The sequence below is a fragment of the Stomoxys calcitrans genome, chromosome 2 (genome assembly GCF_963082655.1).
Source record: "Stomoxys calcitrans chromosome 2, idStoCalc2.1, whole genome shotgun sequence".
In the NCBI taxonomy this organism is placed as follows: Eukaryota; Metazoa; Arthropoda; class Insecta; order Diptera; family Muscidae; genus Stomoxys; species Stomoxys calcitrans.
Window position 1 is genome coordinate 117,435,149 of NC_081553.1, and position 26,993 is coordinate 117,462,141.

General features: G+C 37.8%; 1 protein-coding gene across 1 annotated transcript in view; it reads left to right on the forward strand.

The window, feature by feature from the left end:
• The window catches only part of LOC106084041 (serine/threonine-protein kinase D3), a 132,845-nt gene that overhangs the window by 42,776 nt on the left and 63,076 nt on the right, over positions 1 to 26,993 (forward strand). The window contains exon 2 of the mRNA XM_059363363.1: positions 13,411 to 13,807. The gene's annotated coding sequence lies outside the window, so the exon portion shown is untranslated. The remainder of the gene's footprint in view (positions 1 to 13,410; positions 13,808 to 26,993) is intronic.

Below are 26,993 nucleotides of genomic sequence, written 5' to 3' on the forward strand. Positions count from 1 at the left end.
CTCGATTTAGGTTTTTGGACCCATAAAAGGCGCATTTATTGTCCGATGTCGCCGAAATTAGAGAGAATGAGTTGTGTTAAGCCCTTCGACATCTTTCTTCAATTTGGTTCAGATCGGTCCAGATTTGAACATAGCTCCCATATAGACCGATCTCTCGATTTAAGCCAAAACCTTAAAGCCACGATTAAGCTCATAAAAGCTACATTTACTGTCCGAAGTCGGCGAAATTTGGGACAGTAAGTTATGTTAAGCCCTTCCATATCCTTCTTCAATTTGGCTCAGATCGGTCCAGATTTGAATATAGCTGCCATATAGACCGATCTCTCGATTTAAGTTTTTGGGCCCATAAAAGGCGCATTTATTGTCCGATGTCGCCGAAATTTGGGACAGTGAGTTGTGTTAGGCCCTTCGATATCCTTCTTCAATTTGGCTCAGATCGTTCCAGATTTGAATATAGCTGCCATATAGACCGATCTCTCGATTTAAGTTTTTGGGCCCATAAAAGGCGCATTTATTGTCCGATGTCGCCGAAATTTGGAACTGTGAGTTGTGTTAGGGCCTTCGACATCCTTCTTCAATTTGGCTCAGATCGGTCCAGATTTGAATATAGCTGTCATCCGATCTCTCGATTTAAGGTTTTGGCCAATAAAAAGCGCATTTATTGTCCGATGTCACCGAAATTTGGTAAAGTGAGTTAACTTAAGCTCCTCAATTTATTTCTGCAATTTGGCCTAGATCGATAAAGATTTGCATATAGCTGCCATATAGACCGATCTCTCGATTTAAGGTTTTGACGCCATAAAAGCCACATTTATTGTCCGATGTCGCCGAAATTTAGAAAGTGAGTATGCACTTTGACATTCTTCTTCAACTTGGCACAAATCGGTCCAGATTTGTAAATAGCAACCATATAGACTGATATCTCGATTGGCCCCATAAAAGGCGCATTTATAATCCGATTTCACTGAAATTTGACCCAGTGATTTATGTTAGGTTTTTCGACATCCGTGTCGTATATGGCTCAGATCGGTTTATTTTTAGATACAGCAACTAAAAATTTGTTATACACAATTGAACAATGACTTGTACTTAATTGTATTTGGTCCAAATCGGAACATATTTCGATATAGCTGCTATGGGACATAAGGTATGCATTCTTCATCGGGTTTTGACGAAAGTTGGTTTACATATATACCTGAGGTGGTGGGTATCCAAAGTTCGGCCGCGCCGGCCGGCTTTTTACTTGTTAAACTATATACCGGAAATTGTTTAAAAATGTTCATGAAACAAGTAAACATGAATAAAATTCGTCCGAGCAAAACTTTGGATATTCAACACCATCGATATGAAACTTATAAAAATTTCGTCGGAAATTGATTGAAAATTCAGTATTTTTTCAATCCAAGGCATTTATTCGCCAGCTTCATTTAAAAATTGTTCTATCTGGTATATAATTCGCACGGTATTTGAGGAGTCTAATACATTTCAATGGTGCGAATTTCATCAAAATCGTGTAATAAATGCGCCTTTTATGGGATCATGTTCATAAATCCGGAGATGGGCGAAATGTAAAAAATTTGTGTCTCATTTCTATCAAATTACCAATACAATACTAAAAAAAATGTAGACGAGGTCCCATACTGTAAATCAAAAAATCGGGCCTAACTAGTTTTTAATCAAAGTCAAAAAACTTGTACGCTTGTATCCTCCAACATCCACACCAAATTCCGCCATGATAGATTCATTACTAATCATTGACCTCATATAACACGATCCCAATAATTCGAATCAATCATTACCTATTTGAGCAAACTGAGTTAATATGTGTTTCTCAGAATCCATGGTGGTGGGTAAGTAAGATTCGGCCCAGCCCAACTAAACACGTTTCTTCTTGTTTCTAATGTGGTTGACCCCTAACCTAGTGACATTTGTCTGAAACTTAAAACTTCTGCACAAGAAGTGTCCTGCGGTGGCTGCTATTGTGCAAAAATTGAAACAGACAACACACATGGATATGAATGAAAATCCAACTAGTCTTACAATTGAATACTTCACACATTGTATTAACAACAACACATGTTATGAAATCAATTCTATTTAAAATTATTATTAAAAATTATATTTTGGGTAAAATTCCATTAAGATTTCAAAATCTTAACCAGGAAAACTCATTTCCTCCATCCATTTCCTTTTATAACACATGTCATTGAGATTTGCAAAGCCTCTAATTACTAGTGAATGAAATGCTCGCACTTCAAGTAAAATAAAAGCAAACACTTTAAAGCTCTTCTACTTAAAAAAAAGAAAAACATTCTCTTAAACCAAAGAGAAACGTAAAAACGCCTCAACAAATCACTCTCTCATTTTTGTATTCACTTCCTAGATGACTGATGTGCTCAAATCATTAAGCAACAGATTCGCTATTTCTCTTTCACATATAACGGGGGAACTCATTTGCAATGCAACGACGTCATAACAACAGAAACAGACCCATCAGTTTTTTTTCTCTCTCTCTCTCTCTCTCACTCTCCCTCACACTCTGCTTTCTGTATAAACATTTCAATAGCAAGCCAAAGCTCACATAAAAAGAAAAGAATCAGGTAAATGGAGGCATGCAGCAGTTTGGTTGCCAGATATTTTTGAGATAGATCCTCAAACTTCAACAAAATTTCCCCAAAAAATCCCCAAAAGAAACAGATTTACTGATTAAAGTAAACAAAAAAATATCTGCCCACAAGCAAATGATTGGTTCCTTTTAGTTTTATCATTGTAAGTCATAACAAGTAAGAAGGCGTTAAGTTCGGCCGGACCGAACTTTGGATTCCCACCACCTCGGGTATATATGTAAACCACCTTTCTGCATAATCCGATGAAAATGCTTAATTTATGCCCCCATAGCAGCCAAATTGCTGAAAGTTGTCAAAGAGCCTAACGCAATTCACTGTCCCGAATTTCGGCAAAATCGGACAATAAATGCGTCTTTTATGGACCCAAAACCTTATACAGAGATATCGGTCTATATAGCAGCAATATTCAAATCTGTACCTATCTGAGCCAAATTGAAGAGGGCTCTCGAAGGGCCTAACACAACTCACTGTCCCAAATTTCGGCGAAATCGGACAATAAATTTGCCTTTTATGGGCCCAAGACCCTAAATCGAGAGATCGGCTGCCATATAGAAGCTATATACAAATCTGGACCGATCTGGGCCAAGTTGAAGAAGTAAGTCGGGTGGCCAAACACAACTCACTGTCAAAATTTCAGCAAAATCGGATAATAAATGCGGCTTTTATGGGCCTAAGACCCTAAATCGGCGGATAGGTCTATATCGGGGCTATGTCAAGATATAGTCCGATAATGATTATCTTCGAACTTAACCTGCTTATGAACAAAAGACTTTGCACAGATTCAAAGTTTCAGCTCAATATCTCGTTTTTTAAAGACTATAGCGTGATGCCAAGAGACAGACGGACGGACAGATGGTCTTAGATTTTTAAGCTGATCAAGAATATATATACTTCACAGGGTCGGAAATGGATATTTCGATGTGTTGCAAACGGAATGACAAAATGAATATACCCCCATCCTTCGGTGGTGGGTAATAAAAAAAGACTTCGTGCCATATTTCAGCTGAATTCGTTAACAATTAAAACTCGCAGGGGCTCAAGATGTCAAATAGGGAGAAAGGTTTATATGGGAGCTATGTCAGCTTATAAACCGATTTGGACCGTACTTGGCACATTTGTTTAAAGGCATAAAAAAAGACAACGTGCAAACTTTCCGCCCAACCGGATAACAGTTGCAGCTTCGAGGGGCTCAGAAGTCAAGTCGAAAGACCTCTTTATGTGGAAGCTGTATCCTAAACTGAACCAATGTGTCCCAAAATTTCTTTCGTTCGACCGCTTTTGTGATTTCAACAGACGGACGGACATTGCTTTATATACTTATATACTCTATGGGGTCTGAAATCAATATTTCGAGGTATTACAAACGAAATGACTAATCTATGTACCTCCATACTATGGTAGTCGGTGTTTTCGGCTCTTTCATCCATTGTGATACCACAGGAACAGAAGAAGGAAGATGCCTTCTAGTTCCTACCGTTGAACCAGCCTGATCGCTTTAAAAAGCCCAATAACTTGCGAATGTTCACATTCGCTAAATCAGACATATTCTCAAAGAAATGAGAACCTAAAGTGGAACTCCTTCTGACTGCTTGAGCGGGACACACACGCAGAAGGTGTTCTATAGTCTCTTCTTCTTCGATGTCCTCACAGCTTCTACAAAAGTCGTTGCTGGCAACCTTCAGTCTGTCAGCATGTTTTCCGATTAGACAGTGACCAGTGACTGACTGCTAGAGCGGGACACACACGCAGAAGGTGTTCTATAGTCTCTTCTTCTTCGATGTCCTCACAGCTTCTACAAAAGTCGTTGCTGGCAACCTTCAGTCTGTCAGCATGTTTTCCGATTAGACAGTGACCAGTCATGACGGACACAATGACTGAGACGTCTGTTCTAGCCAATGACAGCAAAGCGGTAGACATCTTCAAGTCTAGACGAGGCCACATAGTTTTGGAATGCTCACAACCCTCTCTTTGTGACTATCTATCATTCGTTGTCCTTCGGGCCTGGTCCTGTAAACTTAGCTTAGATGTCTCTAGAGACATACCCACAGATTCCAGTATCTCTGGAATGTAGGGTAGTTCCTAGTCCTAGTAGTTCCTAGTAGTACAAGTCCCTAGGATATCTCTGTGGCCCGGCACCCAGAACAGGGGAATTTTGAACTGTTCAACTATATCTTTAAGAGATCTGCGACAGTCGAGGGCGGTTTTTGTATTCAGAAATACATTCTTCCAGGGATTTAATGGCTGCCTGGCTGCTTGAGGAGATATTTATGCCAATCGTCGTAATGACATTATATCTTAGCCATTCTACTACATCCTTAATTGCAGGGATCTCCGCTTGATACACCCTGCAATGGCCGTGTAACCTATGACCAGTTATAGATCTTTAGAGTACACCCCAAAGTCCACCTGGTAATCTAGTTTGGAACCATCCGTATAGAAGTCTATGTAACTTCTATTACCAGGGAGATATCTTAGTTCCAATCGGTTCTATCAGGAGTAGTGTTATAGAACTTTTTATCGAAAAGCGGTTCAGTTGGGGTGTAATCCACCCAGCTTGGAACATCGAATATTGTCTCAAAGATAATACAGTGTCCGTAGCCGCCACATGACCAATGAGAAAGCACCCTTAATCTCACGACAGTGGTCGCTGCAATTTGTCTAGCCACAATGTCCAGAGGCATAAGATCTTGCATTAAATTCAGTGCTCTTCTAGAGACGTTCTAAGTGCGGCTGCGATGCACAAACAAGCTATTCTTTAGATTCAGTTATGTATTGAGCAGTAGGTGGACTTTTGAAGCGCCGTCCACCAGACCACAACACCATATAGCATTATAGGTCTGACAACTGCATTATATACCGAATGCATGACTCGCGGTCTAAACCCCCAACTTTTGCCAATGGCGCTCTTGTAGGTGCATAGGGCAAGAGTGGCCTTTCTTGCCCTTTCCAAAATGTTGGATTTGATGTTCAATTTCCTGTCCAGGAAAACACACAGGTATTTTGTGCTTTCTGTAAATGGAACATTCTGTCCTCCCAAGGAGACAGGTTCCACTGTAGGCAACTTGTATCTCCTGCTGAAAAGAGCTACTTATGTCATGCACGGATCTACGTCTAGACCACTTTAGGTAGCCCACTTTGCTATTGCACGTAGAGTATATACACGTAGAGTATTGCTGTTGCACGTAGATATATCCCTAAAGTATATTTCTCAGAGTGCTGGGAAGCTTTCCCCTAACCGCAATTGCCACTTTTTCACCTTTTTCTTCCAGAGACAATAATATATTGTTAATTGCTATATTCCAAAGTAAAGGAGTAAAGTAAACCTTCTTGAGGTGTTCCTCTGCTAACCCATCTTTTTCAAGCGGCTAAATTTACGCGTTCGACCGCTGTCGTGATTGCGAGAGTCGGATGGACATGGCTAGATCGACTTAGAATGTCGAGACGATCAAGAATATATATACTTTATGGGGTCCTATATCAATATTTCGAGGTGTTGCACACGGAATGACTAGGTTAGTATACCCCCTTCCTTTGGTGAAGTGCCAATTATCCGATTTCTACTCTAAAGGCTGGTACTATGTTCATTTTTCGCGTTTACTTTTTTGAAACACTACATATATATCAATGATAGAATAACAATGTTATTGAAATGTTACCAAAAATAACGAGGGAACTAACCTTTAAACGAAGGTTTTTTCAAAATTTTAAAAACTTTTTTTTATCCCCTTGACCCTTTGACAAACGTGCAGTTAACCCCTTAAGAGTCCTTGACAAACGTGCAATTACACTCCAAATCGGTAGCAATGAATCGTAATGGATGTATGTAGCTGCCATGTATCTCGATGGATCTCCTTATAAGGTTTCTTTGTTCCTTTATTATGTATTTTTGACTCGATTCTGCAAAAATGTAGTACAAAGGGTCGATTCTGCAAAAATGTAGTACAAAGGGTCGTATTAGAGTCTTGAAACCCATGCGAAATAGGTGTAAATCGGACCATGCTAAGATAAAGCAGATATACATATAGATCTCCCTCTTGAATTTTTTAATCGCATAATTTGCGTAATTTTTTGCTCGGTTGCCCATAAATTGGAAAATGGGGTCGTTTGATTTAGGTGCTTCACAAACTGATGTTGCGATTGAACTTTTTGAACTCACAAAAAAGTTCAGCCGAAATTAAAGCTTTTTTAATAGTTTTTTTATTTTGTAAGACCATACGTTATATTGTTGATGATGATTTTTATACCACCACCGTAGGATAGGGGGTATATTCATTTAGTCTTTTCGTTTGCAAGACATCGAAATATCAATTTCCGACCCTACAAAGTATATATATTTCGGATCTCGTAAAATTCTAAGACGATTTAACGACCTCCGTGTGTCTGTCATTCTGTCCGTCTGTCCGTACGTCTGTTGTAATCACTCTACAGCCTTCAAACATTGAGCTGAAATTTTGCACAGATACGTCTTTTTGATGCACGCTGGTTAAGTTTTTGAACGGGCCAAATCGTACCACATTTGGATATAGCTATAGACCGAACTGCCGATAAAGGGACCACAAAGGCTTTATTTATTACCCGATTTCGCTGAAATTTGAAACATGAGTAGTTTTAGGCCTCCCGATATCCGACCTAAATATGGTTCAGATCGGACTATATTTATATATATTGTAGCTGCCATATATACCGATCGGCCGATAAAGGGCCTGAAGCCCATAAAAGCTTTATTTATTACCCGATTTCGCTGAAACTTGAAACAGTGGGTAAAACTTAAGCCTCCCGACATTCGACCCAAATATGGGTCAGATCAGTCAGATCATACTATATTTAGATATAGCTGTCATATAGACCGATCTGCCGATAAAGGGTCTGAAGCCCATCAAAGCTTTATTTGTTACCCGATTTCGCAGAAATTTTAAACAATGGGTTATTTTAAGCCTCCCATTATTTGACCTGAATATGGTTCAGATCGAACTATATCTAGATATTGCTGCCATATAGACCGATCTCCCGATTAAGGGTCTGAAGCCCATAAAAAAATTATTTTTTAACCGATTTCGCTGAAATTTTAAACAGTGAGTTACTCTCTGACATTCCTCCCGAGAAGCGTAACGGTTTGGGGCTTGCCACAGACGGCGAATCGTGGATCTATGCATATCCACGAAACAAAACAACAATCTACCGTGTGGGTCTTCGAAGACGAGCCAAATCCAACGAAAGTTGTTCGTGGAAAAAGCACTTCGAAGCAAATGGTTGCCTGTTTCTTCGAAAAACTAGTCATGTGACGACTGTTTCGCTTGAACAACATAGGACGGTCACCTCTGAATAGTATAACAGAATTTGTTTGCCTGAAGTTTTGGGAGAAATTCGAAATACTGAAAAGAGAAGACGAATCATTAGTCACCATGACAACGCGAACTCTCACACATGGGCTCAAACCTGCGCCGTGAAATTGATGGGTCATCCGCCGTACAGCCCTGACATGGCACCCAAAGACTTCTTTTTATACCCGCACATTAAGATAAAAATGTGTGGTCAATGATTTGGTCAGCAGAAACTGCTGTTAAAGCATTCAATAAACATGTTTTGGAGGTGGCTCAAACTAAGTGGAAAGAGTGCTTCGACAATTGGCTTGAGAGCATGCAAAAGTGCATGAATCATGCAACTCTGAAAAACAAAAAAACACTCTTTATACCCACCACCAAAGGATGGGGATATACTAATCTAGCCATTCCGTTTGTAACACCTCGAAATATTGATCTGCGACCTCATAAAGTATATATATTCTGGATCGTCTCGAAATTCTGAATCGATCTAGCCATGTCCGTGCGTCTGTCTGTCGAAATCACGTTAGAGGTCGAACGCGAAAAGCTAGACGCTTGCACAGATTTTGCACACATACTTAGTATCGATGTAGGTCGTTGGTGATTGCAAATGGGCCAGATCGGTTCAAATTTGGATATAGCTACCATTTAAGCTAAGTCTCCCGATTTGACTTCTTGAGCCCCTGGAAAATGCGCTTTTCGTCCGATTTGGCTAATGTTATAATTTTCAACAGCTTTGCCAAGTACGGTCCAAATCGGTATATAACCTGATATAGCTCCCATAAAAACCGATCTCCTGATTTGACTTCCTGATCCCCTGGAAGCCGCAAATACGGTTCACATCTATCTATAACCTGATATAGCTCCCATATAAACCGATCTCCCGATTTGACTTCTTGAACCGCAATCTTGAAGCCGCAATTTTTATGACTTCCAAGAACTGTACTAAATAAAGTTCAAATCGGTCTACAACCAGGTATAGCCCCCATTTAATCGATCTGCTGATTTGACTTCTTGAGTCCTTACAAGCCGCAATTTTTGTCCGATTTGGGTGAAATTTTGCATGTGGTGTTCTGTTATGACTTCTAACAATGGAGCCAAGTACGATCAAAATCGGTCTATAACCTGATATAGCACTCATTAAACCGGTCTCTCGATTATCCTTGTTCGGTTCTTAGAAGCGTTAATTTATGCTGGTTTGACAGAAGTTTGGTATGTAGAATAAAATTATGCCCTTCAACTATATTTATTTTGTATAAATTTTTGGCAGAATCCATGGTGGTGGGTTTCCAAGATTTGGCCCGGATGAACTTAGCACGGTTTTACTTGTTGATGATAAAAATTTGCATTTTCATTATTAGGCCAGAGATGTATATAGCAGATCTCGTATACAAATAAGTTTCGATCTGGACTTTTTCTAAATTTTTTTCCTGAAAAGCTGTTTCGTCGGCAAAATTGTTTGCTTGTGGCAGCACCGCATGTATGCAACATAAACAAAATCAACAATGAATGTGCAGGTTAAGGTGTTGCGCTCTCACAAACAAATAGAATTCATGAAATAGTTTGCGTTAACAGTTTGTTGGTTGGTCTAACATGCCCATACACTCACATGTTTTCACTGGTAATGCTGCCGCCATTCTTGCTGTTAATACTATTGCTGCTGCTGCTGCTTCTAAAGTGTTGTTATGTGTGCGCTCATTGCTGCTCCACACTCAGTAGTAGCGTGCTCCCCATAATGTTTGTTCTTTATGGTTATGTTTACCAAAATGGTAGTGGTTGCTGGTACCTTAAAATTGTTTCTTTTTTCTCACCCACCCTCTGTTAACAATCTCACAGCAGTGCTTTACTTTGAAGTGTTATTTGTTAAAGCACATAAACTTCGATGAGAGAGAAACTTAGAGAGCGAGAGCGCGAGCGAGAGAGAGAGTGTGAGCGCATACGTGCTAATGAAGCATTGGGACAACGACAAACGATTGAATTTGGTGGGGGCTACGGTTGGCTGATGTGGGTCCGTCCACATAATGGTAAAAACGAGTTTTTAAGTTTAGATTTTTGTTTTGTGCAAGTGTTTCGTTTGTTGTTTGTTATGCTTTTCGTATTATTTTGTCCGTCTTACATTTTTACTATAGCACACAAACACAAACTACAACAGCTCTTGGATTCAATATACCAGCACACTTAGTAATGAATATGACGTAAACCATAAGTGAGATTGTTTAATAAACACTGTGTAGTGTTAATATTAATAAATAAATGTGTTGTCCGACAATATGTATTTGTCAATTGACATTTTACTTTCAGCATTTATATAGCATGACTTTCCCTTTATATGTCAGTTATTAATACAGTGCGCTTTAAATGGAATGTATTTATCATATGTATTGTACATACTTTTGTCAATCGTATGGGCCCGAAAGATAACAGCAGTCGATGTATAGATGTTTCAAGGTGTGCCAAATCCAACAAAAGTTGCTCGCGCACGAAGCACTTCCAAGCAAATGATCGCCTGTTTTTTTTTGCAATCGCCTGCAATCGTACCTCTAGAACAACGGAGAACAGTCAATTCTGAGTGGTACACAACCATTTGTTTGCCAGTTGTCCTCCCAGAAATCAGGAAAATCAACCGCCGAAGAGGGATCACTCTTCACTACGACAATGCGAGCTCTCACACATCGGTTCAAACAACTGCATTTTTGAGAACTCAAAACATCGATTTGAGCTGCCATAGCATGAGGCATGAATTTGGCTGTTGATTTGTGGTTAGTCGGAGACTGAAACATCTTGTCTTAAGGTTTACTCCAGTGGATAAGAGGCTAGCTACAATCCGCATAAAAGCCAAATTCTTCAACACCAGCCTTATTTGTTCCCATGCCCCGATGGAAAAAGAGGAATAACAGATAAAGAACATTTTCTACAAGCGCCTAGAAGGAAAATACGACCGCTGCCTCGCCCACCATAAACGTGTGAGAAACACCTAGTTTACTATAAGGCTTATTAGCGAAGTTTGTACCTTACTTTGGACATTTAGGACGTTTTTTTTATAACTACTGGCTGGGCCTGTATGCTTCGCTGCACCCATAAGTGTTTGCGGCCCCCTTTCGATTTGGTCGAAATTCGAAAATTATTTATATTCATATTTAACTCTCTAATAACTTTCATTAGAATACCATATTGTCCCGTTTGGTAAAAATGCCCATTTGAGGCATAATTTTGGGGTAGAGCGACCCGCCTGGGAATAGATTCCAAAACTTTTATGTAAGTTTCGTATTCTACTCTCAAATACGTTTCGTTTGAATCCCATATTGTCAGGATCAGCCCACATTCATTTGGGGCTGATTTTTGGGGTGGGGGGCCCCCTTGCGCCTTGATCCCAAATTTTAATATAAGTTTCGTATTTTACTTCCAATTACCTTCCATTTGATACCCATATTGCCTCAATCGGTAAACAAGTAATTTTTGTAGTTTTTGGTGGGCGGGCCTCACGACACGAAAGGTCCAATTGTTATATCAAGTTATGCTATATTCATATATACTTTTCATTTGATACCCATATTGTCGCAATCGGTAATCATGTTTGTTTGGATGGGTTTTTGGGTAGGGCGTCCCCCACGGTTATTTGACCCCAAAGTTTTATACCAATTTCGTGTTTTTGAGTTACCATAAGGTGGCATACAAGAGTTCACTTAAATCGATGCACCCATCTCCGAGATTTGCGTATTTTGAAAATTGCGGTAAGGGGGAGTTTCCTCCCCCTTTCGAATATCAAAAAATAAAAACCCTATTTTTTCAACTTTACTATGTGTGAAAATTTCATTAAAATCGCTGAAAAAAATGGCTGAAAATGTTTGAATATGTTCGGAACACGCATACAAACAAAGCGCAACAATTTAATTTTTGTACATAAGAAGATTGACACATTATTATCTAAAGCAACGTTTTGTCTATTAACAGTGAAAAAATAATGATATATCTATTCGCTCCGATTTTATAGTGCCTCAAAGTTACACGTCATTTTTATAAAATCCGGTAGACATTCAAATCAATGTCTACCGTCTAATTGTCTAATTGTCACTAAATTAATTAATTCAATTAATTTTTTTTAATTGAAACTGCTTCAGTCACGAACAAGATAATATCATTCACCTTTCTTGAAAAAGTATTTGAAAAGATTTCCAATTAAAAAAATTGAATATTTAATTAAAAAATTATTGAAATTTTCAATTGAGTTTTAAATTGATCCAATTAAAAAAATTTTTGAAATATTTCAAATTGTCAATTAATTTTTTAATCGATCCATTTAAAAATTGTTTTTTTTTTTTTGAAAATTCCAATTAATTTCTGCATTTGGTGCACAGATGTTTACCTCATGGAACATGTACTTAAGGTGCGTTGTTTAGGCAAAGGTCCGTGGGCACCCGTATAAATAAAAATCCCACGGCAGGGGTTAACAAAAACATTTTCGGTGTTGGGTAGGTGTGCCTATAGATTTGTTATTGTTGTAGTAGCAGTGTGTGCACTGAGACGGCAGCCGTTGGCCGATGAATGACTCCATCAGGTTAATCCGGCACATAAAACAGGCTGCCATGGTATTTCTATAGATTTGTCGAAAAGTGGAACGTATAGGGCTTTAATATCTCCATTTACATTTCTTAAGGGACGAAATACCTAAATTGAATTTGGTTAAGCACTTTATTCAAAAATTGATTAAAAAATGTTTGAATCAATTATTTTTTTAATTGAACATTCCAAATTTTCACTCACGATTGTGATTGAAAAAATCTCAGATTCAATTAAAAAGTTTATACATTTTTTAATTGAAAATGGCAAAATTTTCACTCGGGACTGTGATTGAAAAAAATAATCATATTCAATTGAAGAATGATTGAATCAATTAATTTTTTAACATAAAACGATTTTATTTTCATATAAATTTTTAAATGAAAATTTTTATTGGTAGAGGTCCTTCCCTTTCCAACAATCTTCCAAGCATTAACAATGTGAACGATAGTTCTTTTATAGTTGAAGTCCACCAACAAACCACGTCACATATCCCTATATATCCAAATCTCTAGGAAGTATAACAAAATAGAAATGATTTTGAGATCTGTCGCCATTCCCCACAAATATTCTAATTATTTCCTCTTCAATAACTAAACCTAATTAAAATGTATTGCTGGGTTACTTGGCAAACTATAAACGTGAGTATGTGTCTCTCTAACGTATACACCAGTGCATATGGGCATATGCAAGTGTATACATGTTAGTGTATATGTGAAAGACCATACAGTGGTTGTTGACTGATTGTAGTAGCCTGTTGTGTGCTGAATGTGGGGTTGAGTTGAGTTTCTGAGTAAGTGTGTGTTAGTAGTTGAAGTAAGCGGCTTTCGAATGTTACCAACAAGACGTCATTTCAGTCAAACTTTAGATTTCGTTAAAGAAAGGTTTATTCTCTTCTTCCAAAGCAGTGAAATAAAATAAAAAGAAAATACGCCAATATAAAATCGAAGCAAGTAAATTGGAAACGTCCAAATAAAAGAAAGAAGTGTTGAGTAAAAGAATGCCATAAAAATAAAAAAGCAAGTAAAACCCTGCAAAAAGTATGAATAATTCTGGCAAGAAATAAAATGTGAATTTTTTACCAAAAAAATCTTCAATAAGATAAGTGAAAAGTGCTGGAAAAAAGTGATAAAAGTCAAGAAACCTAAATTTAAAAAAATCATTTTGAAAAAAAGCAACAACAAATTCCTTTATCCCATTACTACATACATGAGAAGTTTCCCAAATGATTTCAATGAATGTGCTGCGGTGGCCGTTAAACAAAAACATCGTTGACTGATTGGTATGCTGCTCCAGCACTTGGTAAGTTCTCAACTTGGATACTTTTCTTTTGTCTTCGTTCGTCTATCTTAACACCAAAAACACAAAACAAACAAACAATGATGGAGAAGATGTAGAAGGAAGTGTTGCAGATGTACATATGTTGTATGTATGTCTGCGTGATTGAGGGGGGGAAATAAATACTTGAACATTGTCAACGCAAACTATCGTCATCATCAGCCACCATCACATCACCATCATCTTCAGTTTCATCGTAATGGCCATCGGAAAGTATAACATCATCAAACAACATCCATACATCCACAATCCATCCAGCCATCCATCTAGTTGAGAAGAGTGCGAATATCTCTGGAATGAGGTTGAGGAATTAGTTTCCACGCATCACAACTAGTTTTTCTTTATGAAAAATTGCTGTTTTTTTTTTTTCATTTATTTTCCTCATTCTTGCCAGTAGCGATGGCAAGTAAAGACTTTAAGACGTTTCTGCAAATGACATTAGCAACTTACAAACGATTGTATGCCCCATCCCATCCTAGACAAGACCATTCCATTCCATCCCATCCAATTTATCTATCTAGCTTAGCAGTCAGTCTGACGGCCAACCAAGCAGCAAGCCAGCCAGCCAACTATTTAACCAACTATTCACCATTGCGGCAGCTGCAAAACAAGAATAGATACACACACACACACACACACATTCACTCACTGCTGCCACACATGGGAAAGAACAGTAACATTAAATTACAATTTTTCAAATTGTATAAATATTTAAGAGCCATAAATTCATATTCAAGCAAATACTGCTATGGGAACACTTTCGTAACGCAAAATAGTTTCAAAATAGAAATATGAATAACGCTTTCAATTTAAATAGGTACCAACAATTTTTAAAGCTCAATTTCTTTGTTGAGCTCTACTGGGAAATCTTATGGAGTGGATTTAACAGAATCTGTTGAGGATAAGATATTTAAGCCACAATTTTGAATTGCAATTTAATAAATAAATAAAAAAAACGTTATTTATTATAGTAGCTGTTTGGGATCGAGTTCTGAAATCATATTCTTCAATTTGTTGATATCAAGTTGCAAGCCATTTTTCTACCCTGATATTTCTATTAAAATTAAATTTACCCCCCTCTGTCATACTTATGAAAAGACCTAGCCTACGTTTTCCCTGCATGATGTTCTAAGCTAATGTGCGGTATGAACAATGTAAAATTTCCCATGAACATTCCAATACGGAACAGGAGATATTTCTCTCATATCAACGAGTGCAATGTTTATTTGCCCATGAACATTTCATTAAGAAACAGCGGCAAACTTCTCATATATCAATGAGCGCTTTCCGATTCAAGTCATAAGGGGCCTTCCTTTCTGCCGAAACCGCCAGCAGCCAGCATTAGCAAAGAAAAACACACCGTTGAAAATGTTTTCAGATGTTAACGCTGGGATTTGAACCCAGGCGTACGGCGTCATAGGTGGACATGCTAACCTGTGCGCCATTGTGGCCGACGGTTGGCGAAATACTTCATCTATATCGGCATATGCAATGCAATTGTTCACAGATTTGAGGAAGTTATGCCTTCTGGAACCAACTGTTTCTTGATTATCAGTGCCTTCATTGATACCAAAAAGTTTGAGGATGCTCCAAAGCTGAAACTGGAACATTGATTTAAATGGTAGCTATATTACCCTATGGCCGGATTGAAACATATTTGATGTGGATGTGGATGTTGAAACATGAAACATTACAGCCAAATCGGAAATGAGATGTGCACTTCAGTTGCTCAAATCCAAAGATCTGCTAACAATCTATGGATCATTTATATGTAGTGGCTAGGTTTAGTTAAATTTTTGAATAGTGTGCTGGCTATAAACAGTCGCATGCCACTGTGAACATATGCCTAAGTCAGTAATCGCTTGCCTAAGTCAGTAATCTGTCAGGTGCTCACAAAATTCCTAATCGTTGTTCGTTTTATAACCCTAAATGGATTCAAGTCTGGTATCATATCAGCTCTTCAGTGCGGGGTTTGTTAGCCGCGTGTATATGGCATGTGTTAGCCAATATGACGTAAACACGGTGTCATTTGCTACAAAGCCGCTCCCTTAGTCCTGTTCACAAAAAAAAAAACGTTTGCGGTATCTTCACGACAAACAAAAGACTTTAATTGCAAAGTTATTCTTTTATTGTAACTGTGTAATGTTTCGCTTCAACATATCAAACGTTAGCCATAAACGAAGCACTATTGTACGTAACTAACATTGTTTGCTGAACATTTTTATACCCACCACTGAAGGATGGAGATATATTCATTTTGTCTTTCCGTTTGCAACACATCGAAATATCCATTTTCGACCCTATAAAGTATATATTCCTGATAGTCGTAAAAATCTAAGACGATCTAGCCATGTCTGGCCGTCTGTCCATCCGGCGGTCCGTCTGTCTGTTGAAATCACGCTACAGTCTTTAAAAATAGAGATATTGAGCTGAAACTTTGCACAGATTCTTTTGGTTAAGTTCGAAGATGGTCTATATCGGACTCTTGATATAGATCCCATATACAAGACCGATCCGCTGATTTAGGGTCTTAGGCCCAAAAAAAGTGGAAAGAAGTGGGAATTTGGGACAGTGAGTTGCATTAGGCTACTCGACATTCATCTTTTATTTGACCCAGATCGGTTCAAATTTGGATATAGATGCCATATAGGCCGATCTCTCGTTTTAAGGTCTTCGATCCATAAAAACCACATTTATTATTCGATTTTTCCGAAATTTGGAACAGTAAGTTGTATTAAGCCACTCGATATGCTTCTTCAATTTGACCCAGATCGGTCTAGATTTGGATATAGCTGCCATATAGACTGATCCGCCGATTTCGGTTCTAAGGCCCATAAACGGCGAACTTATTATCCGATTTTGCTGAAATTTGGGACAGGGAGTTGTGTTAGGCTCTTCGACATACTTCTTCAATTTGGCTCAGATCGATCCAGATTTGGATATAGCTGCCATATAGACCGATCTCTCGATTTAGGGTTTTGGGCCCATGAAAGGCGCATTTATTGTCTGATTTCGCCGAAATTTGGGACAATGAGTTGTGTTAGGCTCTTCAATTTTTTTTTGCAACTTGGCGCAAATCGATCTGGATTTGGATATAGCTGCCATATGGACCGATATCTCGATTAAAAGTCTTGGCTCTATAAAAGGCGCATTTATAATCCGATTTCATTGAAATTTGACACAGTGACTTATGTTAGGCTTTTCGACATCCGTGTCGTTTTTAGATATAGCTATTGAAAAATACCAATAATTTGTTATACACAATTGAACAATGACTTGTACTTATTGGTATTTGGTCCAAATTGGAACATATTTCGATATAGCTGCTATAGGGCATAAGGTATGCATTTTCACGGGATTTTGACGAAAGGTGGTTTAAATATATACCCCAGGTGGTTGGAATCCAAAGTTCGGCCCGGCCGAACTTAACGCATTTTTACTTGTTCATGCAAAGAATAGTTTTAATGAAAACACCGTTTTATACGAATAATACACCAAAATGAAAATCTTTACCATACCTTCCCCCATATGATGGGAGTGTACTAATTTCTTCATTCCGTCTGTAACACCTCGAAAATTTCGTCTAAGACTCCATAAAGTATATTTTCTTGATCCTTATGATATGTTAAGTCGATCTAACAATGTCTGCCCGTCTGTCGAAAGCACGCTAACTTTCGAAATAGTAAAGCTAGTCGCATGAAATACTTTTTATTAAGTAGCTGGGTTGGGATTACTAAGGAATAAGTTTTTGCTACGATATGACAATATTACGAAGCAATCATTATTATGAGTTTGACAGTAAGAGAGAGCGTCGAAGTGAAAACTTTGAAAGGTTTTATAAATGAGAGGTTGCAAATTTCTTCTGAAGTTTTCTTTTCCAATGGAAATTTCTTACTCTTCAAAAGATTTTGTGGCAAATTGTTTCTGGGAAAGTACGCGAACACACCTAATATTACGCAGCAATCAGTAAACAAAACGCATCTGTTTGAATTTATCGGGTCGCTGGTACACAAATCGGCACTCATCTGCAGGTTAAGCTTTCTTGATAGCATATATTCAATGAACATATATTCGGAAAAAGAAATTCCTTTAACAAAAAGAATATCGATACGAGAAATTGTAACCGGAGAATGGGAAACTTGCTCCAAGAACTATTGTTGTTTGGTTCAAGAAAACGGTAGATAAGTTGGTGATAACTGACATAGTTTGTATACCAAAATAAAGTTTAGGCTTACCTTTTTATAACCTCCACCATAGGATAGGGGTATACTAATTTCGTCATTCTGTTGGTAACTCCTCCAAATATTCCTCCGAGACCACATAATGTATATATATTTTTGATCGTCATGTCGCTTTAAGTCGATCTAGCCATATTTGTCCGTTCGTCCGCCTGTCTCTCGAAAACACGCTAACTCTCGAAGGAGTTAGTGTAGGTCGGCTGAGATAGTAAATGGGCCATATCGGTCCATGTTTTAATATAGCTGCCCTATAAACCGATCTTGGATCTTGACTTCTTGAATCACTAGAGGGCGCAATTCTTATCCGATTTGGCTGAAATTTTGCATGAGGTGTTTTGTTATGATTTCCAACAACTATTTTGAGTGTGGTTCAAATCGTTCCATAACCTCATATAGCTGCCATATAAACCGCTCTGGGGTCTTAATTTCTTCAGCCTCTAAAGGGCGCAATTCTTAGCCGATTTGGCTTAAATTTTGCATGAAGTGTTTAGTTGTAACTTCCAACAACAACCATGCTAGGTATAGTTCAAATCGGTCCATAACCTGATATAGCTGCCATATTAACCGATCTTGAATCTTGACTTCTTGAGCCACTAGAGAGTGCTATTCTTATCCGATTTGGCTGAAATTTTGCAAGAAGTGTTTTGTTATGACTTCCAACAATTGTGCCAAATATGGTTTTAATTGGTCCATAACCTGATATAACTGCGATATAAACCGATTTGGGATATTGACTTCTTTGATTATCCGATTTGGCTGAAATTTTGTACAACGACTTCTCTCATAACCTTCAACATACGTGTCAATTATGGTCTAAATCGGTCTAGAGCCTGATACAGCTCCCATTTAAACTGATCTCCCTATTTTACTTCTTCAGCCCCTTAAGGGCGCAATTTTTATTCAAATGAAATTTTACGCAACGACTTCTACCATGATCTCCAACATTCAATACAATTATGGTCCGAATCGGACTATAACTTGATATTATAGCTCCAATATCATTGAAATTCTTTCCTTTTATCATATGTTGGAGATACCTGGAAAAGAACTCGACAAATGCGATCCATGGTGGAGGGTATATAAGATTCGGCCCGGCCGAACTTAACACGCTTTTACTTGTTAGGTCTTGTTTATTATACCAGCTGTCATATAATCCTCATAACTGAAGAATATAAAAACCAGTAAGGAAGGGCAAAAGTCGGGCGGTGCCGACTGTATAATACTCTACACCTACCCAATAAGTACAATGTGGAACCAATTTTGATGGATCTCGCCGAGCAAATATGTTCAAACTGTAATAACTACGGTTGACAAATGACAACATTATTGCAAATTACCCAAAATCTGACGAACATATATATGGGAGCTATATCTAAATCTGAACCGATTTCGAGAAAACTTCTTAGTTAATGTGGTAGTCGGCGAGGAAAGAGTTGTGCGATATAAATATATGACAGCTATATCTAAATCTGAACCGATTTCTATAAAATTCATCTATAATGTTGAGAAGCAAGGGAAAATCGTTCCTGCCATATTTCGAGAGAATCGATTAACAAATGACCATTTTTTGCAATATTACTGCAAATCGGACGAAAATATATATATTTAAGAGCAATGTCTAAATCTGAACCGATTTCGAGCGAACTTTATAGACATTGTGGAAGTCGTCGATTTATTGACCAATAAATGCGCTTGCAGTGGCTCTAGGAGTGAAAATCGGGCGATATATACATATAAGAGCTATATCTAAATCTGAACCGATTTCTATGAAATTCACCATTAATGTCAAGAGTCATTAGACAATCCTTCCTGCCAAATTTCGAGAGAATCAGGTAACAAATGACAATTTTATTGCATTATTACTGTAAATCGGACGAACATATATATGGGGGCTATATCCAAATCTGAACCCATTTTAATGAAATTCACTTGTAATATCGGGAAATGGGAAATCCTTCCTGACAAGTTTCGAGGAAATCGGTTAACAAATGACCATTTTTTTGTAGTATTACAGCAAATCGGACGAACATATATTTGGGAGCTATAGCCAAATCTGAACCGATTTTTTCCAATTTCAATAGGCTTCGTATCTAGGCCAAAAAAGCATGCCCATACCAAATTTTAAGACGATCGGATGAAACCTGCTACCTGTAGTTTGTACACAAATTAACATGGACAGACAGACAGACGGACATAGCTAAATCGAATCAGAAAGTGATTCTGAGTCGATCGGTATACTTATCATCGGTGTTACAAACTAATTCACAAAGTTATAATACCCTGTACCACAGTAGTGGTGTAGGGCATAAATAGGAGATCCCATTCCCCTAAACATCATCAATCATTTTGATCTCGAGTCCACCTCACAAATCACAGTTAATCGAATAAACTGATCTTAATAAAGTTTAAAAAAAGGTTACTCTTTCAAGTATTTTGTTATGCCTCATCATAATAGACAACTCTATCAAAATGTGATATATAACATGCACGCACCTTTGTACGTGTTTGATATAAAACTTTTCAATAGTATTCTATCCATTTTTCATATTTGGAAAATTTGAACTAATTTTCTGGGAACTCTATTAACAACATTCTTAGCCAAAAGGAAAATCAACTTTCATAATTTCTCTTGTGAAATACATTCGCCCAGAAGTGGCACGGCTGTGTTTGAGTGGGAGTAGCTTTGGAAATAAAAACACTTACATACATACACACATACGAGCAAGCATGTATGGATGTATAAACAACCATACCATACAATAGATATGAGCATGTTTGTCTGAGAAGTGGATCTTGCATATATCCCATGGCCCTGGATTGACAGCATCCCACTTAAGACAAAGAATAATGGAGTCGTGAAAACTTTTGTGTCACGTTTATGTGGCCATGAACCGCATTTCTGAATTTCCTTTCCCCATGGGAGCGCTACAGAGACTTAACTGAAATAACAACAGCAACAAAGACAAAAAAGAAAATCTAAAGAAAATACAAGGGTAAATGAAAAACTGAAAAACCTTCTTCATTCCCATTCATATGTTTTTTTTTTTTGTTTTTTTTTTTTTTGTTTTGTTTTTTTTTTTTGTTTTTTTTTTTTTTTTTGAAAACACATACATTTACACAAGTATTTCTGTCTTATGTATGGCTGTGTGAGTGTGAGCTTGAAGTCTTTCATTTCTCATACACAACAAAACTGCAACACAGAACTTCAAATTAACAAAAAAAAAAACGTAAATATTTTAGAAAGTTGTTTACATGAATTTCGTTAAAGTTTCTTAATCTCTTTGCCTGCACTCGTAGTCTCTCATAGTTTCTCTTCCGTTTGATTTCAAAGAGTTACCATATGGAGGCAAACCATTAACGGGCAAATATCCACATACATATGAAACAAAAAAAATATCTTTAATGAAATAAGGTTCAAGCATTTAAAATACCCCCAAAAAGAATCCTGAAAAAGAACAAAAAAAACTTAAATTTGAGAGCGAAAACAAATTTTGAAACTAAAATATCAATAACTGATATGAAAGAGTTCTAAAAACATTTCGAAAAAAAGGATTTTTTCTGCCATACGTCTAATATACGGTAATGAAGACGGATTGATACTATATCTATATTATAAACAAGTAAAAAGGTTCGGTAGGGTAGAACTTTGGATACCCACCACCTCGGGTATATGAAAACCCCCATTCCACACAATCCTGTGAAAATTGAATAATTTTAGCACTCAAATTCGTCCGTACCGAATTGAGTAGTCTAATAAATATAAGTCACTGTGGTCCTATAAATATAGGCACTGCGTCAAATTTCAACGAAATCGAATAATTTAAATCGAGAGATCGTTCTATATGGCACCCTTAACCAAATCTGGACCGATCTGGACTAATAGTGGCTGGTTTCGAACATACTTTATTCAGGTCCAGAGAACTCATATACAAGTAACATATTCAGACAATAAATCAATTTTTGATGGAATTAAGACCCTAAATTGGAAGATCGGTCTATATGACAGCTATTTCAATATAGTATGACCTGATTCATATGTGGGTCGGATGGCGGGAGACTTAAACCAACTCACTATTTCAAATTTCGACGAAATCGTGTAATAAATAAAGCTTTTATGAGCTTCAGACCCTTGATCGGCAGCTGTATCTAAATATAGTTCAATCTGAGCCATATTTAGATCGGATATCGGGAGGCTCAAAACAACTCAAATTTCAGCGAAATCGGATGAAAAAAAAGCTTTTTTGTGCTTGAGACCCCCTATCGGCAGACCGGTCTATATGGCAGCTTTATCCAAATATAGTACGATCTAAACCATATTTAGGCCGGATGATGGGAGACCTTAACCTACTCACTGTTTAAAATTTCAGCGAAATCGGGTAATAAAGTAAGCTTTTATGGGCTTTAGACCCCTTATCATAAGATCGGTCTATATGACAGCTATATATCAATATAGTCCGATCTGAACCTCACTTGGGTCAGATGTCGTGAGGCTTAATATAACTCACTGCTTAAAATTTCAGTGAAATCGTGTAATAAATAAAGCTTGTACGGGCTTCAGACCCTTTATCGGGAGATTGGTCTATATGGCAGCTATATCTAAAAGTACTCCGATCTGAACCATATTAAGGTCAGATGTTGGGAGGACTAAAACTACTCACTGTTTCAAAATTTCAGCAAAATCGGATGAAAAATAAAGCATTTATGAACTTTAGATCCTTTATCGGTAGATCGGTCTACATAGCAGCTATATCCAACTATGGTCCGATTTGGCCTGTTCAAGAACTTAACCAGCGTGTATCCAAAAGACGTTTGTGTGCAAAATTTTAGCTCAATATATCAATGTTTGAAGGCTGTAGAGTGATTATAACAGACGGACGGATAGACGGACAGACGAATAGACGGACAGATACACGGACATCGTTAAATCGTCGTAGAATTTTGCGACGATCCGAAATATATATACTTTATAGGGTCGGAAATTGATATTTCGATGTGTTGTGCGCTATTTGTGTTGCTTACAGTAACTTAAAAGATTCGTCTCGCCCAAAAAATGGAATTAAATCGTGCGATTCTTTTCTACAACTTTCGACGTGGATTAACTCAACAACAGTGCATCGATGAATTCAATTCAATTTTTGGCGATGAAGCTCCATCAAGGACCAGTGTTTATCGATGGTATGGTGAATTCAAAAGTGTATAAATCTTAATGGGTAATATTTTAAAAAACAATAAAGCGATTTTCGATGGTTAATATTTTTTTGTATATTCTCTAATCCTGAAATATAAAAGGCATTCGCCGTATTTGCTTATCGACTCTGGTCTAGTTCAGCGGCAACCAATCGATTTCTGCTGCCCTGTGTTTGTTTAACCGGTATCCTTTTCGCCACCACGTCGGACACTAGCACTTGGGTAAAATGTTCTTTCCAAACCCTCAGCACGCTATCTGTGTCAGTTACCAGATTTCCTTCTTTGTCTCTGCAGGAGGATATGCATGCAATAAAGCCATCGGTTTGAACTTTAATTCTTTGGTAGAATTTTCGAACTTCATTCTCGGGTCGCTCACACTCACGTCTTTCCATTTCCATTTTCTTTCTGCAGAATGGACATTTCTCCTCTCACTTTTTCTGGCGATACCTCTCCTTGTTACTGATTGCAGGGTTGCACTGTATGCCGCATTCTTGGCTTCAGTAGCATTTCGACACTCTTGGTGGTACCATGGGTTTTTTGGGAGAAGCTTCTGGTACCCATATACGGATTTCCTGGCATTTTCCATAGAATAGCCAATAGTTTGCCACTTCGCCGTTGTATCATCGCGACAAGAAGTGCTTTCACCAAGCAGTTGGTCAGTCGAGTGGAATTTGTCGTTGGCATCTGTTGCGCTTGCTGCTTTTCAATGTCCAGCTTTCGTACAGGTTCAGATCGTACTTTTCTCGCCACGCTCAAACGGGTTCGGATATTTGCTTGCACAAACTAAATGATCCGAATCTATTTTCTCTTCTCAGATCAACCGTATATTAAACACGCTGAATGAATTCATTCCATCTGTAACAACGTGATCAATTTGGTTACTAACTTCATGCTCTGGGGACAACTATATGGCTTGCAGAATTAGTTTATGTTGAGATCTGATGCAGCTTACTACCATGTTTGTTGCCATCGCAACATTATAAGCGGACGTTATCTCGTAGAGGAATTTTCCGACTATTGGGCCAAAAATATTTTCCCTCCCTATATTTGCTCTCAAATTTGCCAGAACGATTTTAATATCATGAGCGAGGCAGCGGTTTGGTGTTGATGCGACGCCTTTCCTGATCCATCGCACTTCCTGTAAGGCGGTAATATCTGCCATGTACTTTTCCAATATATCCGCCATTGCGTATACTGCACTTTATCTATAAGGAGAGTCAACATTCCAGGTGTCCTTTTTTCGTTTGCGTGGGCTGCCAACGTTAGGGGAGTCTGTTTTTCTATTATCTTGTTTCTCAGTGGGATCACATGTACATTTGTCGCGAGCCGCTTTCTTCAAGTTCTCCTCGAGTCGTCCCCAACCTGGGAACAGACGCTGATGTTGGCCATTGGAAAGTTTCAACTACTGGACAATATTTTATCGTTTGTCGTCGTTTTGTTTTATAAAAAGTGTTAGGGAAGAAGACTAATCAGTGAATTCAGCCACTGACTTTTTCCAAGTGGTAGTTATGTTGTTGTGGAGGCCACCGTAGCGTAAAGGCTAGTGTGTTCGCTTTTGACGCTGAACGCCTGGGTTCGAATCCTTGCGAGAACATCTGAAAATCCTAATGCTGCCGACATTTGTGAGAAACTGTACCATTTGGTACGGCAACCGTGTTAAAGTGGTGTCACACTGCGGCTATAAAAAGGAGATCCTGATCATTAAGAGGTGTCGTACTCGGGTATAAAAAGAGGTCTCTTGTCAATGAGCTGAAACTTGAATCGGACAGTACTCATTAAAATGTGAGAAGTTTGCCCCTGTTCTTTAATGGAATGTTCACGGGCAAATTTGCAATTTGCAGTTATTTTGTTGATTTCCTGTTGTGTTGGAGGTAATAATATTCATTAAGCTCAAACAGGTGAGCAATCTCGCTCAAGTCCACAGGACCGATCACCGCGGGAACATTTGGGTCATTGGTTACTTAAAGACCCCAATAACTCGCCTTTTCATATCAAGTATTATAGGCACTCCATATTTAAGCAAGAGTCGTTGCCGCCGGGCCTCTCACTAAGACTGACTTTGCTTTCGCAGCCAAACTCATTTATTGTTTCATGGCAGCTGTAATACAATGCATCGCCATTCAGCGTTGCCACCACTGTTTTGCCATTCTGCAGATTTTCCTGGTTAGGTTAGGTCAGATTTAAGTGTAAATCGGCCGTCAGACTATCTTAGACGTTTTCATGTATTGTGATACAACAGTAAGAAGATACGGAAGATGCTTTCTAGTTCCAACCTATGATCCATCCAGATCGCATTAAAAAACCCAACAGCTTGGGAATTTTCACATTCGATAATTCAGATAAGTTACGAAAGAAATGAGAACCTAAAGTAGTGTGCTAATATCGGCCTAAAACTTCCCCAGTACATCCTGGAATTCCAAGTAAATGACGATGAGGAAACTTTCCGTTCAGTGTAAAAGATCCCATTTTCAGGTCCTCGTATGCCCATTATATTGCCTAAAATTGTTAACTTTGTTGTGAAACATTACATTATCGAAATGCCGATTGTTGAAATGATGAAAATCTTCTCAAAATATTAGCAATATCATAACAAAAAATAAAACTAACAATAATAAATACATATATTCACTTACTTGATGTCATCCAAACCAAAATGACTATCTAAATAATCATCACCCACATTGTTACGAAGGATGTTGAAAACAGATACAAATACAAACACACGAAGAAAATACGATTTTAAAACTTATTTGCATACTGATGGAACATCCTTATTTGATATTTACGTATTCATATTCACATCAAACACATATTTGAATATATCAACCATGCTTAATATACGCTGACTTTAGAGCATGAAAGGGTAAACATTGTTTGATGTAGCAAAAAAAAGTGTAACAACTGAAATACATTGGTATGAAACATCCGAGAATCTTAAATGTAATCCCTTTTAATGAGAGTGCATTGCACTTTGGGAACAATTAGAGTGCGTCACTGTTCAAATGAATCGAAATATGAATTTTAAAATCAGCACGATGTATTCCCCTCCCAGACACAATATTAAATCGGTACAATACATCGTCGAACTATTAAAAAACTCTAGGAGATCATTTTATCATAGGTGGGGACTTTAATACAAAAAACAAATGCTAGGGATCCAGACTAATAACACCGAAAGATTGTGAGTTATTCAATGCTTGTAGAACTACAAAATGGTAAATGTTTTCTGGAAATGAACCTACACACTTGACATCAGACACCGATGTCAATTAAAATACTTAAGAAAATATTAGAATAGAATTAAAATACTTACTAAAAATTTAACCAGATGTGAAAAAATCTCCAGGTTATGATTTCATTACTGCCAAAATAGTTACAAATCTGCCGGATAAAGCGTTAAGAAAATTAATATATATTATAAACACATGCTTTAGATTACGACATATTCCACTTGAGTAAAAGATATCAGACATTATTGTTATACCCAAACTAGACAAACCACCACATGAAGTGACATAGTATAGACCGATATCTATACTTTCCATCATATCAAAGTTTTTCGAAAAACCAGTAATGAAGGGCAAAAGTCGGGCGGTGCCTACTCCTACCCTAAAAGTACATTGTGGGAGCTACATCCAATTCTGAACCAATGTTAATGGACTTCGGCGGATGTTTTCGGATGGGTAATTAAACAATCCGTATCAGATTTTGAGCAGATATGTTCA